The following is a 12,627-nucleotide window of genomic DNA, read 5'->3' on the forward strand; positions in this document are numbered from 1 at the left end:
TAAACACAGCAATTTTTTTATTTATTTATAAGAATGGTTTCGATTGATAAGTCTTTGTCAAGAAGTTTGCACTTGGCCTCATATCCACTTCATCTCCTTACCATAGCTATGAGCACTTTTGGCTCAATCTGAGCCTTTTCACTTATTTGGTTGCTTGCATATATTTAATGATATTGACAATATTATAGAGAGAACAATGTGTAGCATACTGCCACATACATCAGAATAGAAGTTTGTACCAATTTATAAAGAAATTAGTCAGGAACAAATCTAACCGATTTCGGATATCAAGTTTAACCAACTCTTACAAAGCGATTTCAAACATACTGAATATCTCTGTAGAAGTATTTAGAAAATAAGTGCAGAATGTTTACAAATGTCCTCCCGTGATAAATACTCATTATTCAGTGTCTTTAGCTGCCGGAATTTGGTGCCATAAGATTTTCCACAATTTGAGACTCACACTTCTCAGGGAATCAGAACAAAGCAGTGAGAAGGATACGACGTACCTGTCATCCAAGCGTTTCATTTTTCGTTCAGTTTAACCACTTCCTCTGCGTGAACCACGACTACCACCACGTCTGGTGCCATTAAAAGCCTGGTCCCAAATTTTTCGGCGCTGGTAGTTTCATTGAGGTGTCACGACGAACTCTGATATCACCATTTCTCCCTCTGTTGCCTAGGAAGTTTGCAAAGATTATTAAAAGTTTCCAGGAAATGTCCTATCGTACAATAATCTCCAGTGTCTGTAAGAAATGCCTACAAAGTGTCTTATTCAAGAAGTGTTATCATGAAAGCAATAAGTCATTACAGCGCTTTTTTAGAGATAGTCATAAGTTTTATACTATCTCAGGCCCTTTTGATATGCAATAAAAAGAATATTCTAAAACGTAAAGGCATGGTTAACTATACAATGAAATTCATAAACAATGGATATCATACTATTTACTTAGATGCGGTTAAATAAATTGTTACAAAGGTACTTGAAAGAGGGGACCTTAACACCCAGGAATCTGGAAATATGTTTCAACAGTGATTGTATGGTAGTTCGGCAGTGATGATGAACTTTCTATATGTTTATGAAGCGGCTAATGATATGGAAGTTTTCAACATAGGGATCCTCCACATTTTAGCTGTTAAAATATATGTCAGTCAGGACCCTTCCGTTATTTTTATCTGGAGCATCATCCCATCAGGGAAACGGCTTGATTTCCAAAGAAAGAATGAAAGAAAGAAAAATATTTACACACGTATATATTACACACAAATGCACACACACACACATATATACTGTATATATATATATATATATATATATATATATATATATATATATATATATATATATATATATATATATATATATATATATATATATATATATATATATATATATATATATATATATATATATATATATATATAATTTATATACATACATATATATATGTATATGTACATATATGCACTTAGGAACATTTTATCCCCAATGGTCTAGTACTGAACACGGCGAAACACATTTTTATCACCATGAGGTTAATATTAACACGACGAAACAGTGTAGATGAATCACTGTTTCGCCGTGTTTAATGCTAGCCCCTCTTGGATCAAATGTTCCTAATGAATTGGTGATTTCATGAGTTCCTGAAACTTCAGGGACTTGGTGAAATCACTGGTGTCACAAATTTACTGTAACGTATATGCAACATTATGCATATATGTATATGTATACATATATATATATATGTATATATATATATATATATATATATATATATATATATATATATATATATATATATATATATATATATATGACTGTATTTTACAAGTCAGTAATATCTTAAAAATCAGCTCAACTTTGTTAGGTTGTACACGGAGATACTTGGTGAGCTTAGGTGATGCAGTCTCTCTTTCTATCTGTAGCATGACATATCTAGTTTGCATGCATTGCTGTATCTGTGTATCGTGAAACCTCATCAATGCTTGTATGAGTAACAGTGATTTATTGCGTAACTTGTACTACCATCCAATATACAATATATATATATATATATATATATATATATTCTATATATACATTTATATGCATATATATAGGTATATATTGTATATTGGGTGGTAGTACAAGTTACGATGATGCTGTATCACTGCTGCTCATACAAACACTGATGAGGCTTCACGATACGTAGAAATAACAATGCATGCAAACTAGATATGTCATACACACAGGTAGAAAGAGAGCCCTGCATCATCTAAGCTCACCAAGTATCTCTGTGTACAACCTAACAAAGTTGAGCTGATTTTAAAGATATGACTGACTCTTGTAAATACAGTCATAATGATATGGTCATTGACGTATTCTGAAGAAAGATCTTACCTCTGCCTCATAGGCAATAAGGACGACAAGGACAGCCAGTACTAACAGAACCTTCATGATTCCTCCAAGGGATGCGTCTGCAAAACCTAAGGCTGCGACTTGGCTCCGTTCTGTCCTACTTCGACTTATATAGCAAAGCCAGTTCTGCTTCACGGATAAGGAGCAAGTCTGAACCTCATATTTTTACTCGAACATGCTCGTTTTACGCGAAATTATACGTTTGGAAAGGATTCTTGCTTGAAAATTCATCGATTAAACGGAAAATGACTTCACACAATGGGCAATGACGTCACAACAACATTTTTTTTGTAATGCCGTTTTCATGCCTCAAAAGGAAAATATTCCACGTAAAATACAGATTTAATATCCACTTTTGTCTTTAGTTTCTTTTTACCCTTTTGCATTTGCAAATGGTTACATGTGCATAATTTTAGTAAGTGAAACGACATGGACGTCTTTGAGTGCCCTGACAGGCGGAAAATCCGGTGAGCAAGAGTTCACACCTCCTAAAAACTGAGGAAAACATACTTTCATACTTAAAGCGCGGCTTAAGCGCCTACTTTGAGTAACATTATTCATGAAAAAATATTAGTAATAACATTTTTAGAGCATGAACGTTACAAATGAATTATAAAATGTAATATAATATAAAGACCAACAATGTATCTTCTCCTGACGTCAGGATGACCAAAGAAAAATTCGGAGGCCGGACTGGATGCGCTTCGTCCACGCAACTGGATCAGTCACAGTGCTAATTACATGGCGGATTTTTATCGTGGTGTTTTCTTGCTTCACCGAGTCTTAAGTAACTTCCTGTGAGTGCTATTGTCTGTGCATGATTACGTTTTCTGGGTTTGTTCATGCCTTTCAGTTTTGTGACACAAAGGTTTAGAGTATTCTATAATCATGAATATATATATTTTTTTGTACGAGTCTTGGAAATTTTTAATTTAATATTTTCATTTTCCCGTACGTGATTTCTTAAGGACCCATGTAAATTTCAGTTTTAATGAGGTGAATGACTATGAATAACTTTGATCATTACAATAACAGTTTCTGAAATGGAGATACATTACGCCCAGGACAGACAAACGAATACTCTCGAGAATCCCGTGCCCTCAAACGGGTAAAATAAAAACAAAAAAAAGTTCAGCTCATGTCTACCTTAAACCAGTAACTGATTTCCTTCTCCCTTTAATATGCAGCAACTTGCATTTTATGACACCAAGGTCATTAGTGTTCCAACTTCTTAAAATCATAATTTGTAGTTTCCCTATTTTATTCCTTGTTCACTTGTGTGTAAGTCTTAGTCATTTGTTATTTAAGACTGAAAATGATTCCCTGCCAACATTGCAAGCTTGGGTACCTTGAAATACAGTAAAACCAATTTCTTTGTTTCATAACCTTAAAATCAACGAAATATTAATCTCAATTCCAAAACTTTAACGAACACTAGCGTTCTGCGTTCTAACAAATTTTAAAGATGTTCCTAAATACAAATAATTCATTTATAATCATCGTTGTATTACTGTAATACTAACAATGACGAATAGTTTACATAAATAACACCAATACGTCTTTACTGGAGCATTTAGCGTAGCTGAATTTTCCACCTGATCCGGTTCTCTTGAACTGATAAAGAAAAGTCATTCGTCTCTTGCAACATTCAAACATTTCAATAAAGCTAACTTCTGCACTTTTTCCACCGTTCTCTACATTTCATAAAAGGAAACTACTTTAGATTCTAACAGATATAAAAGTCTATCCCCTGATGAATGTATGCATGACATCAGTTTACAAAGAAATTCAAAAGAAATGAAAAAGTGACTATATCTAAATTCGTACGCAAACAAATTTGAATATTTTCACAGACGGCGCTTCTCGTCGGCTTAATTAGATGATTAACTCTGCATCTAATTAGTGACGTGGACTCACGAAGACAAGAAGCAGGAAATACATTTCACCAGGGATCGTACTGCATTCTCTTTAATCATTTTCCCTGACTGGATAAAGAGTATCCGGAAATAGAACTGCAGTACTTATTAGTAGAATGACAGTTTTTACAAATTTGTCATCTTATAAATTTAAAGCAGAGGAATACTGAGTGAGTGAAAGAAACATCGACAGTAGGTTAGACCCGAGATTCGTTTTAATGGAACTAATACCCTCAATTTGTAAAAGGAATAGCATGCTTTTCCCTTCATTGCTGCTTCACAGTTACTTTTGTTATCAGCCAAAGTTTGAGTATTTGACCTCTTTATTCGTGACATGAATTCTAGTATTTTAGAAAATTATGATTATTTCACACACCGGAACAGTCATTATGACCAACAAGCTGAAAGACATTGTTATGAAAGGAAGCTAGACAGCCATCCGTCATTAGTTTGTGAAATCCCCATTTTTTTACCCTGTGTGTTTTTACTCGTTATTTTTTATCCCTTTTTACCCCTTGTTATTTTTTACCTCAATTTTTTTACCGCTTTTTTTAAACCCCTGTTATTTTAACCCTTGTTATTTTTCACCACCTGGTTTTTACCCCGTTATTTTTACACCCTCAGATGTATGCAATTCCCAAGGTGAAGTGAATTCGATATTATTCGCGTTTGAATATTTGTAAGCATGAAATGGCCACGTGCAAATAAAGGGATATTTAGCTGCTTTTACTGCTTCCAACTACTATGAAACTTGTAGTTAACTCGAGACTTCTCCTTAAATTTCTAATCAATACTTGCTAAATGATCTCTTCATTTTACGAATCGTTCAATGACACAGATGACATGTAATAATAAATTTTAAAATTGGCCTAAATATATTTATCTAATCTTGCTCTATCTCTTCAACTGCATTTCCCTTATTTTGTGACGAGGCCAAAATATGTACAGGATCCAAGACCCTTCCAGGTTTTATTCAAGTTCATCTTCTCCATTCTTCAAGAGAAAAAAATCTCACAAAGGTCCTGTGAATTACTGAACGGAAGATTTAAGGTTTAGAGACAAATCAGTCGAGAACTTCAATGAATTCATAGATCCTGAATTTTGCCTCCGTATTGTGAAGATGCTTTTTTTAGTCTTCTGAGAAATGGAAACGAAAAAACAAACTTGAAAAATAATTGTCTAATCAATTCTAATTTTTCAGAACATTCTCCTGCAAGACTATATAATACAGAATTATACACTTGTGATGTCGATTAATCACTGTCATTTCTCTCTCATTTCTCTCTCTCTCTCTCTCTCTCTCTCTCTCTCTCTCTCTCTCTCTCAAGTAGTTGTATTATTTTAAGCTCGGCCGAAAAGCACAAGTGGTAAATTGTTACAGAGTATAAGAGGCCTAGTATGGACACCTGGACTCTGCTTGTCAGACATTCTCTCTCTCTCTCTCTCTCTCTCTCTCTCTCTCTCTCTCTCTCTCTCTCTCTCTCTCTTTGCATGTGACCTAACGTGAACAACAAGAGTATAGAAAACGACTGCGGACCTTTACAGTACATCCGTCAGTACCTAACTCAAATCCCTGATTTGCATATTTCCCTACTTCCCATCTCTCTACAGAACGAGAATTCGCTGCCGGCTACAGAGTTTCAGAAGGAATTGTCCCTTTCAGTATTAATTCCTTACTCATCCCAAACAAGAGTACACTGGTCCCATGGTCACCTCCATTGAAGGTCCCATTTATTGAATGAATGAAGGAAATATAAAATTTAGGGCCATAAGCCAAGCGCTGGGACCTACGAGGTCATTCAGTGCTGAATGGGAAATTGAGAGTGAAAAGGTTTTAAAGGTGTAACAGAAGAAAATCTCGCAGTTGCACTATGAAACAATTGTTAGAAGAGGTTGGATAGTAAGTTGAAAGAAAGAGAATATGAACAGAGGTACAGTAAAAGAAATGAAAGGGATTGCAGCTATGGTCCGAAGGGACTGCAAAAAACCTCTAAGTAATGCCTACAGTGCACTGCGTGAGGTGCACTGATGGCACTATCCCCCAAAGGGTTTTCCATTTATTGGCTCACACGAGAATCCAGTACAAATGCCCAAACCTACTGGTGTATTTATAAGCGACCAAGTTCAAGGAGCTGCAAGGTCTACCCTGAAGAAATCTAAGCCTAATGGTCTGTTCCAGAAGAACAGATGTGTCAACTCATCCTCCTGAAAAAGGTGCTATAAAGAAAAATGGTTCTCCCAGTCCTCTCGCAAGACATGTGGAGAGAAGGAGAGGGGAAAGAAAAAGAAAGTCTCCTATCATAGCTGTCTCACATAATATCATGACATAGCAGAAGCAAAATATAGATACTTCGGCTGCCTCCCATCATTCCAAGGCCTTACTTGTAAGCACAATTAAGATATTATTGAAGCTATTGTATGAGGCCACCTGAGGTCACCTTTAATGTTTCATCTCACTGAGACCCTTTTAAATTGCTCTTAGCAATATTGCTACCCGATATTACATCTTTTTTTCTTACAACACCCTTTAAAGGTGAGTAGTCAGGAAAATTTCTGAAGCCTTAATACAGGAACTGTACTTTGTTTTCGATGGCTTCATTTTACCTTCTTCTGCACTGTGGTTATGACGTAAATCTAAAAAATAGAATACATTTAGACAAAAAGAAATAAAAAAAGTTTAGAAAAAATTAAATGATCATCTTCATTTCAGCATGAATTTGAATTTTATACTGACAAATGTTTCAATATTTTCTTGCATGTTGCAAAGAAAGAAATTTTTTAAAAAGGAATACCAAGAAAAGTTTAACTGGAAGAAACTTTATTAAATCTCTCAAGATTTGCCAGTTACTTTCCAAACTCCTATATTTTGAAAAGATGCGCATTGTCTTACTGTTTTAAAGTCATTTGAGTTTATAGAATGTCACTGGCTCTAAAAGAAATTTAATAAACCTAAACCTGGGAAGGGTTTCACAAAATGTTTATAACTTTAAATGTTTTTAGATAATATATTTATTGCTTTAAATGTTTTCAAAATATATCTATTACTTTAAATTTGCAATAAATATTTATTACTTTAATGCATCAGATGTAACTGCTTTAACTACACAGCTTCAGCTAACTTTCCGATTATACGATACGTGTTTATAAATCAAGACCAGTATGATGTAGCAAGTGCCACTAAATACAAGAAATGTAATAACATAACCTTCACACGCTACACAGCAACTACGAGTAAAGGCTACGGCTTTTACATCAAAAAAAAAAGCGAAATTCCATTGTTAAGGGATTTGTATGTCGCTGCGTTTGTACGTGCGTCCTTGTCAAAGCAACACAAGCGAACCATACAAAGGCGGCCTTCGCTGGCAGACATCGGACCAGGTCCCAAAATCCCTGAAGGTTTCCACAGGCTCAAGAGAAGAAGAGAGAGAGAGAGAGAGAGAGAGAGAGAGAGAGAGAGAGAGAGAGAGAAACAGGAAGCCTCCCTAAGGCTCGTAATTCTCTTATCCTTCCCCCCTTTTTCTTCCCCTAGGTTACATCATCCTATGCATCTCTTTCTCCCGAAGGACTTCCTTTTGGTTTAATTACACAGAAACTGAGTTACACGGATGGCGCACCTCACTTCCAGTTTGGCATCTCTCTCTCTCTCTCTCTCTCTCTCTCTCTCTCTCTCTCTCTCTCTCTCTCTCTCTCTCTCTCAAACTGATATCATAGCTACAAGGGACAGATCGGTTAAATCTAATATTTATCTTCAGCGTAAATTCTTCAGAGTTGCATACTGGTTAGAAATCAGATTTATCGCACGTACAGTCTGGTAATGCTTTTTTACTAGACAAGTAAGTTCAGTGCAGCCATGAGCAATAAACAGCCTTATTTAAAAACGCCATAAAGATTGTCTTATATGTTTTATAACTGGTTAACCCGGTAAACAAACAGATAAAAATATGTAGTATAAGAAAAAATCCCGAAACATGCGAAAACAGAAAGAAAATCACGTGGCATCAAAGGCATCGAAGGATGTATGCTATATATCATGCAAGCAATTATCGTAGATAATGTTACGTGCCTAATAAGTCAAGCTATCACATTATGACAGGGAAAGTGAGGACCTTATTAACGCGATTGACATTTAAATCTGTAATCTGAATGCTCTTCACTTATACATCCCGTTGCTGTATAGATAAAGATCTTACAAATTACCAGGTGACTAAAGCACTAAATTTTGAACAAAATGACACCTATGGTAAATATTCCATACTTGTCAGTGCACAATTACTGTGCCCATCTCCTAACCAGCGAGGACCAGTGGTTCAGCAGAAATGTCAGCATTTTGAGTTTAACTGAACTCTCACAGCTGGGTTAACTAAATAAACGATTTCTTTAAACCTGGCGTATGTAGTTTGTTTGTTTTTAGTCAGTCCACAAAACAGCCTTCGTTGGCCAAAATATATCCATAGTAAATCCACATACACCTGCTTTAAAACTGACATTTTAATCGGCTTTACTTTCAATGCATTTATTAAGACAAACTGGTCGTTGTGGTTTACTTCTAGTGTTACTCATTCTGCATTGTGATATGCAGTATCGTTATGGGATCTCTGGCACCACGGGTGTCAAGAACTCTGAAGAAGACCTGTAATTACTATAATTAATGGCCGGCGCTTAATACTAATGGTGGCATTAGGATGAACATTATATTAGAAAAATGATGGGAGCTCGGACATTTGTATTACATTTCAACACATTAACTACAGTGCTATGTCCTTACCGGGAGCGCAGGGATGCATAAATATATATATTAAGTTATGCTTTTATATTTGTTAGTTTTACGGTAAATTGCTTGTGTGCATTTCAAGCAGTGGACAATGAACACTAACTTATAATACTGTCGACCTGCTATCAGCAAAACGACGAAGATATGACCACTGAAGGCGGAGGGTAATTTGCATCTCACCAGAAAGAGAAAATATTGAAAAATTAATAGCAATAAACGCGTAAAACTCAAAACATTGTCCCATAACCAGCGAATAGTTTGTCACCTTGACAGTAGTTATATATTTTGCAGTTTTACGCTAAATAACTGATTTCGCTTGGTAGTATTTCAAAACTTTAATATCATCTTTAAGCTTCCATAATAAATCCTAAATCACAGAATTATTTCTTTATGTTTTATAGCAAAAAATATATTTGACGTTGAAAGCAGTCATCGATTTTGTGGACAATGATCAGGTTGCCCCAGTTTTGTTAGTTTCGTGAAAATGGGAGAGACACATGTAAAATATCAACCATAATATTTCACAATTGCTGAAACAATTCTGACATATCGTCACAAGTAATTTCTAATATATATTTACCCAACTAAATCTCATCGGTGCTCAGCAGAATTGTCCATTTTCACCTTGCAAATATTCATTGACAATCGAACTATAGCACAGATGGAAATCAGACTCTATTTATCTTGGGTTTAATGGACAAAAACAAAAAATCTATCAACAAAAACAATACGCAAAAGAAGTAATGTCCACTCCAGATCCATAATCGGGCCAAAACCAAATTCTAATCACTCATTACCTATAACATAATGAATATACATGGTATAACTACGCCAAAATCCGTTTCCCAGTTCTCATTTAATCCTCATCAGGAACAGCCAAACAGTCTCTATAGTCAACATTTTTATTCCACTGGGACGTTTCGGCTTTAACACACTATGCCATTTTCGACCAAAAATAGAGGCAAAACACCAAAACATAAAAATTTGTACTAGTAAAATACAAATCAAAGAAAGGTCACACTCGAGTATATTTTTTTATAAACTACGCTACCATAAAAAAAAACACACTACTCAGAAAAGAAAACATAATGACTCAAAACTAATACAATTCATTGAATGACAATAGCCAATAAAACATAGAAAAAACAAACTCAAGACGAGATAAAAAAAAAAAAAATCAAATAAAACACAGGACTAAGAAACATAAAAAAAGACAAACACGAAAAGAAAAATTACACAAAAGATAAATTAGCCTAATAACAGGAAAGCGAGAGCGGATAGAAAATCAGTAGATTATAGAAAACGGAAAGGATGACTAATCTAGTTTAAGTTGTGGCTTAAGCTTGTGAACATATTTCTAAAATCTTCAAATCAGACAATTCTGAACAAGAATCTACAATTTTAAAATCCCTTTTACTTAGTCTAGCCTGACTGCATATACTGCAAAGTTCACGGATGAAAGACTGCTTTTTGACTTAGCAGTCTCAACCTGTCCAGTCACTGATCCCTGCATGCTGGCAGAATCTCGTTTTGAGTGCCTTTATGGAACTACCCAAATACCCCACTTGAGTTTATTTTTCTTAGTTTTATTGGCTATTGTCATTCACTGAATTGTATCAGTTTTAAGTCACTATGTTTTCTTTTCTGAGTAGTTTTTTTTATGGTAGCGTAGTTCATAAAAAATTATTCTCGAGTGTGACCTTTCTTTGATTTGCATTTTACTAGTATAAAGTTTTATTTGGTGTTTTGCCTCTATTTTAGACCGAAAATGGCTCAGTGTGTTAAAGTCGAAAAGTTCCAGTGGAATAAAAATGTTGACTATAGCGCTTGTTTGACTGTTCCTGACGAGGTTCAGATTCCCTAGGAATCAAACTCTAGCAATCTTAATCCTCCTCCAGACCACAGATCTACGTGCAAATCCTAACAGAGATATAGCCTGCTTGGGTAAGTATTGACAATGTCATATCACAACAAATTAAAATTCATTTTAAAATCATTCATTTATTCATTCATTCATTCTAATACCTCTTGCCCATGTGGCAACATATGCTGATTAAATATTTAACTTACCAGACCGCTGATATTTTTAATATAAAATTAAATCAAGTGAATTACTAAGAACTAACGCAATGTTCAGTTAGATTTGCCGTAATCGTGCACGAGTAAAAAAAATTAAAGGAAACCTTCCAAATACCTTGTCAGTATCAAGGGGAATGACGAACGGTAGGTTTCCGCAAAGTCCTGACGGTAAATTAACCAAATATAATAACGGATTTCAGAGCAGTTGATCTTACCTTATGCCAGGTTCCACACTCCACACTGTTGAGCAAAGAAAATTATTAAGATCCCCTCGACTGCAGGACTTGCACAATCCATAACACTGCTTATCACTCATCGCCTTACGTCAATAATCGTAATCACGTAGTACGTCGCTAAAATTTCTGGAAATGAAAATCCGCGGACATAGAAACGTTTGTACACCAGAACAGGACACCTTTTAAACATCGACTGAAACGTTAAAGTTTTTATGCTGGAACTAAAGGAGTTCAAATGACAGGCCTGTGTCAAGTACGGGAAGACAGTGAGCTGACGCGTGAATGATATCGCGGCAGAGTCAATCAGGCAATTTTCCCTCTAATAATCGAGCAGCTCGTCGGAGTGGTCTTTCGCTGTTTGTTCCCCTGTTCGCTCGTTCTGTAGAATCTGACCCTCACGGAATATTGTCGTGTTAAGTTTTGATGAAAACAAAAACCATTTCCATTTACCATCTGGTAGAGTTTCATCAATATCATCATCACTATCCAGGATTTTTATGGAGGCCCTACTGGCAAACCTCACTGGCGCCATCCCGTGAATAACTTTTTCTTTTGTTACTAATTTCAATATATGTACAATCTTTCTCAAATATATAGTCTTTACATCCTTTAGCTCATGTGGCATCTTGCTTTAAAGTCTGAATACCCTGTATTCGAAGGTTATCTTATGCCTTTGTACATCTGGCCTCATTACAGTAATTTATTTGTCCATGCTCCCATACGCATTGAGACTTACAATGGTACATTTCAGTACATGGGTCCATTTTGTGTGTGTGTGTGTGTGTGTGTGTGTGTGTGTGTTTATGAATTTCAATAGTTAGATATCTCACTGACTGAATGTTCAAAAGGCAGGCCTCAATATAATACATCTTTCAAATTTCAAATCTCTTTATGTTTCATCATTCTACCTTTCATACATTAATAGAGCCTTATTAAGGCAAGGGTAAAGAAAAATCAAGAAAATAGCGTTCGTTTTTTAATTAAATTCAAATCATAATCATTTTTGCCAATTAGGATATTAAAAAAATATAAAAGAAAACTGTGCTGCATGAATCAAATCACAAAAAGTTCTACCATATAGCCAAGAAGTGTACAGATCATTCTAAGTGGGTTTCACACGAATTTCGGTAAATTTTGATTTTACAACATTTAATAATTCATGTGCAAAGTAAGAGGTTTAGAAAATAACAAGATACAGAGAAGCGAAAATAAAAGATACTGAATTCT

The 12,627-nt window shown here is 35.2% G+C and overlaps 2 long non-coding RNA genes across 2 annotated transcripts in view; both read right to left on the reverse strand.

Annotated features, from left to right (window-relative positions):
• The window catches only part of LOC136839770 (uncharacterized), a 4,158-nt gene extending 3,530 nt beyond the window's left edge, over positions 1–628 (reverse strand). Inside the window, exon 1 of the long non-coding RNA XR_010853456.1 lies at positions 510–628. This is a non-coding gene — a long non-coding RNA (uncharacterized lncRNA). The remainder of the gene's footprint in view (positions 1–509) is intronic.
• The window catches only part of LOC136839769 (uncharacterized), a 46,531-nt gene that overhangs the window by 18,738 nt on the left and 15,166 nt on the right, over positions 1–12,627 (reverse strand). The gene's annotated exons all lie outside the window — the stretch shown is intronic.

The sequence above is a fragment of the Macrobrachium rosenbergii genome, chromosome 6 (genome assembly GCF_040412425.1).
Source record: "Macrobrachium rosenbergii isolate ZJJX-2024 chromosome 6, ASM4041242v1, whole genome shotgun sequence".
Taxonomy (NCBI): domain Eukaryota; kingdom Metazoa; phylum Arthropoda; class Malacostraca; order Decapoda; family Palaemonidae; genus Macrobrachium; species Macrobrachium rosenbergii.